We start from the raw sequence: 5443 nt of genomic DNA, 5'->3' as shown, positions 1-5443 counted from the left end.
TGCTTACGGCGGTGCACTGTTCTGGTAGTAGGTTTCATTCATGCCAAGTATACCTCCAATATCGGAACTCTAGCGATCAGCACAACTAACCTTTTCAACACCTACCGCCTATAGGAACCGATTCGCTGATAACTGTGAAATCCCCTACCACTGACAGGGCCTGAATGTTCTCTGAGGTTTTAATACAGTTAATCGTCAATTCACCAATCCCGTATTTTAGCCGCTTACCTCAAGGCAGAACAGCGTAAGTTACATAGGGACAAGAAAGAAAGACGAGACACACACAGTGCTGCTTACGCTAACCACGCATAACACTCTTCTAATCTTTATTACGGCTTATAGCTCCCTTATATGAATCTACTAACAATGCAGCTAGAACTGCTTGCATAACTTCGACTACTCAACAAATATTGTAGCTTTACGTGCAGTGTTAACTTTACTTTTCATGCCCTTCAAATTTACATCTCTGCGGTAATATTCCCGTCTTTCTGACGTCCCTTTCTAAATGTGTTTCCTTTTCAGAAGCGTACCTCCGAAAGGTTTGGGTACAAACTCGTTCAATCCTTGTTCTGGCCGGGTGAGAAACATACTTCACTTTATTCGTCGTTAACGGTGATGGGACGAAGCAGGTTCGAACGCGCTGTATATTGGTTGCATTTATCAGTAAATACTGTAAATTTGTCGAATAAACTATCATATCATAAGTCTTGCTACGCTAACTGCAATGCATTTAGTTTCTCATATCGTTCCGTATTAAACGGTGAATAGATATCACCCACTATTTGTTTTTTATTTGATGGCTCTTATGCTGCTAAGGCCATCGTCCGCGAAACGCAGAGTATTAACTCTTGTTGTGTACAAGCAGTTTTGTCTTAACGACTCAACTACATGAACGTAAGTATTAAATCGTTTCGAACATTAGCATGCCTTTACAGAACTCAATGCACCACGCAGCACCTTTAACACTGAGCCCGGAAAAGTGCGTTCACCCCAGCCACTGCACCCGCTTTTCTGCGGAGAGAAAACAAAAGACGCCAATGGGCTGTATATTGGCAGAACATGCTCAAGAACATCAGGCGGTGAAACCTAATAGAAGCGCCTTCATAATGGCGTACCTTATAACCTTTGTAACATAAGCACGTTAAACAGCATAAGCTATATATCGTGCCTCAGCTCCAAAAACTCCGCTACGGCGCCAGTCTAATGGAGTGGCTGCTAGTTACCTCCTAGCACTTTTGTGTTACTCGCCGGCGTCCCCGTACGGTGCTGGTGGTTTAAGTATTAGTAATAAGAAGTACCAAGCAGGTGTTCCGAGAGTCAGGCGTGTTTCAACAAAACAAGCACTTTCTGCCTTCTTTTCTGACGCAAAGTTTCGGTTTTATTAGGTACGGCAAAGCGGAGAAATTCATAACAATGTCAGCCAACTTCAAATTCATCAAAACAAACTTAGATTTTAAAAACCGCTGTCACATGCAGCGCCTATGCAGTGGGTTTAACTGCGCTGCAAGAAGGACTTGCGATTTTCTTGAACAACCCCAGTTTGCGCGCTACATAGCTGACAGCCTGGTTCCGCCACAATAACAGAAGTGACACCGTAAGATACCAGTTTAAGCCTTCGCAGCAAATCGTGTGTGGCCTGCATTTTATAAATAGGGCCATGTACTTTAGTTTCGCCTCATTATGTCTGTTATTCAGATGATAATCATGTATTAGTAACGTAGAAGGACAAAATATATCAAAGTATTATCAGCAGATTACCTGAGTACTACGCCAATAAATATCAAAAAGAGCATGATGAGGATGAAAAATAAATTTATGCTTGCGACCAATGAAGAAAATCAATTTGCAGATGAGGGCATTTCATTTCCACTGCGTTCATACTTGAAACGTGCGAAACCTGAACCAGCTAAGAACATTTAAGCCAGGTACCAAGCTCACCTCTAACCAGCTGTGAGTGGTTGGTTGGGCTGGCTTTCACAGAAGCAAACAATTAATAATGTCCAACCAGACGTCGAGGAGAAATATTGTTCCGGAAAAACGTCACTTTCGCTGCTACCAGCAAACCTTTGTTGTTGTAGGAAACATTACCTTGTCTTCAATTCATTTTAGAGTTACATAAAGTTCTTCAAGGACATTTAAAAAAAGCATAATCAGTGTCGATGTCCTGCTGTGTCCCTTTCATTGGTAACGACTGGAATTGAGTGGGAGCCATAACTTTCAAGCTATTTATACTGTGTTCACCTCATCAACATAGTAAGAAATGGTGACCGCTAATTTACTGGCTATGAAAGCACCAAAACATGTGTAATGAGTGTAAAGCTTGTCCTCAATGCATGGTTTTGTCACAAATTTCCAGATGTGATATCAGATATTGTGGTGTTTCGAAGATACTATCAGATTTACTAGGTCGCTCACAAAACACCATATGCTGTCTGTACCCAGGACATCGTTTGAGCGCACGTATTCAAGGCTAGTACTAATTTAATCATGAGGAAGACGTTGTGGAAGTGTGTTAAAAGCCTACAATAAGAAAGATGAAAAGTACCGTGATAAGACGCCCAAATCGCTGGCATTCGAATCTATTATGTAAAAAAATATGAGAGTATAAATTGCGTATACACCACTATGCTCGCTGTAAAGCATTTCCGCAATTTTAATTGTGTCGCTACGAATGAGAAGGACTCATTGAAAAATGCAAGCTTGAGACTTTTCAAACGGGAAGTGTGCCGCTAAGCGAATCCCCTTTTACACCAATACCCGCTTCCGTGGGTAGTGTGGTTGCTTCGCTGTACAATAAACTGACGAGTTCTGTTTATATAGGCAAAAAAAACGTGAGAATTAGCCACACTTCGATTCTTTTGTAGGTGGTAGGTGTATAGAAAAGGCTGATACCTAATAATAAATTTTACTTGAATATTATGTCACACATAATGACAGAATGCCCAGAGTAAAAGCTGCCCATTGACAGTCTGGCATTGTCATGTGCCCCTTACATTTTTGCTACAGCAAAGATATTGCAAAATACGAAGCGAACAAAGGCATCCATGAAGTAGCCCTTCAAGAATAAAGGTACACTATCTCAAGAAATTACAACAAACCATATAGAACGGCAAATTACTGGCATATTATACACCACATTTAAACAGACTTGTTGCTTTTGTAGTGGAATACGCACAATTTCAAGCTATAGAGCTATAGGTTTCTGTCTGGAGTCCATGCCCTTTAAGGTGGAAAATAAAATTCATACATTCATTCAAGACGAAGCATCAGTATCATTATCGCATAATATGCGCTCAAAATAAAGGACTTGACGAAAACAAAAAACAATCAAGTTTTCGTATGCAACAGAAACACTTGCACTGAACGCTTGTGTGAATTATTTCACAAAAAATAATCTTGTGTTCCACAATTGCGCTTTGTATTAGAAACAGCCTGTTTGAGAGGTTCACCATAGAAAGTTCGATATATATGTAGATGTTGTTATTTCCCATTCAGTCATGCTACTGGATGGTGCTGATATCATGCTAGAAACCATGGGCGCCATGTCTACGCAATGCCTCATGACATCGATAGAGCTGAAGTCTTGGAACAACGCTTACATTATCTTAATTCATAAGAAAGAAGACGCAATGGAATTGAAACATTACAGATCGATTACCTTATTATTCGTTACATACAAAAAATTGAGTAAGGTAGAAAAAGAGAAGGAAGATGGCTACACAATATGAAAGAGCACTGAACAAGGGTATAGAGCTATAATACAGTAACAAAAATAATAAAATAGGAAATACAGGATGGTAATCTACAATCATGGAAATCTCAGAATTTCATCAGGCAAAAGCTTATGCAGGTTTTTTGAAAGGTGCTTCACCATCGATTATATCCGTACTAACGACCAGATGTGAAAAATGCGCGCAATATTTACCATCCCCATATACGTAGCATTTATTCATTTTTTAAGTAGCCCGCCAGAAAATACTTCTGTAGCATTCATACATTACGAGAAGCTATTTGACCCAATTGTAGCCCCAGCCGTAATGTAGGAATTCCCAATATCAGTGTGTAGCGGAGCCATGTAAGTAAGCACTGAGACCAATAAAGGATGCGCAGCAACCATAGTTCTCCATTAGCTAAAAACAAAATACGTAAAGGAAGGCGTTAGGCAGATAGACACGGTCTCTCTACTGCTAGTCGCCGCTTGCTTAATGGAAGTATATGGAAGCTGGAGAAATGAGATAAAGGTTAATGGAGAATATCTAGTATCTGAGATTCTCTGGTGGCATTGCCTTGCTGAGTAGCTCAGGCCATAAATTAAAAAAGGTAAATAATGACCCCGGATAAAACAAGACGCTGGGCCTAAAAATCGAAACACAGAGAACTAAAGAAACGTTCAGCAGCCTCGGAGAAGAGCAGTGGTTTGACATATGTGGCGAGGCTCTGGTGTAGTAGGAATAAATGTACTTAAGACAGGCAGTGACCGTAGATGCGGACCACAAAAGGCAAATAACTAGAAGAATTCGATTGGTTTTGAGCGAATTCAGCAAACATTATCACATCAAGCACTACAGGTTACCAGTTTTACTCAGAGAGAAAAGTATATAACAGCTGTACCTTACTGCTGCTCACCAATGATGCAAAAAGTGGAGGCTAACGAGAGAGTTCAATTTTAATAAGGGGCTACGCAGCACGTTATGGAAAGAAACATTGGTGTAGATTAAAGATACCAAGCGTGCCGTATGAGTCAAAGAAGAAACGCGAACTAATTGTAATCCAGTGGAAATCAAGAAGAAATGGGCATGGGCAGGACATGTAGTGCAAAGAGGGGATAACCAATGGTCACTTAGGTAACAAAGTGAATTCCAAGGGAAGGAAAGCGTACCAGGGGGCGGCAGAAAGTTAGGTGGGCGGTTGTAATAAGGGCGTTTTAAGGGATCAAACTGATGCCTCCAGAACGGGACCGGGTTGACTGAAAAGATCTGAAATAGACTTGTGCACAGCAGTGAGTATAGTCTGTCATCTTATGATAATTTCAAACTTATGTTCTCTATCAAACTCGATCAAACTTATACCTTTGTATAGCTCCGGAAAACCCGTCGTGATCCGTACTAGAGGTATCGTTTCTTCCAGCCTGACAGCCTTCTGCCTTAGATATAGTTGTTTTTCTATGGAAGACTAAGGTTGTTGTTTAGCCGGCATCTATACTTTCTCATCTTTTCCAAATGCTTCGTTTTCATTGTGGTTCGATAATTAATCTGTGACTCCTAAAATTTCTCCCTGGTCAAATACCTTTTCGCATACAGTGAAGTCTATACAAATCGATTTGTTATAGTATGAGCGTATCAGCATCTGTTTTACAACCTTCCAGAATAGGCAATATATGCAGAGCCCAAGGCTAACTAACTCGTAATTATGTTTTATTCATTGATAGATCCTAATTTACTTC

Source organism: Amblyomma maculatum, chromosome 10, assembly GCF_055883805.1.
Source record: "Amblyomma maculatum isolate TAMU_Amacu chromosome 10, ASM5588380v1, whole genome shotgun sequence".
In the NCBI taxonomy this organism is placed as follows: domain Eukaryota; kingdom Metazoa; phylum Arthropoda; class Arachnida; order Ixodida; family Ixodidae; genus Amblyomma; species Amblyomma maculatum.
This window is presented reverse-complemented; position numbering follows the sequence as displayed.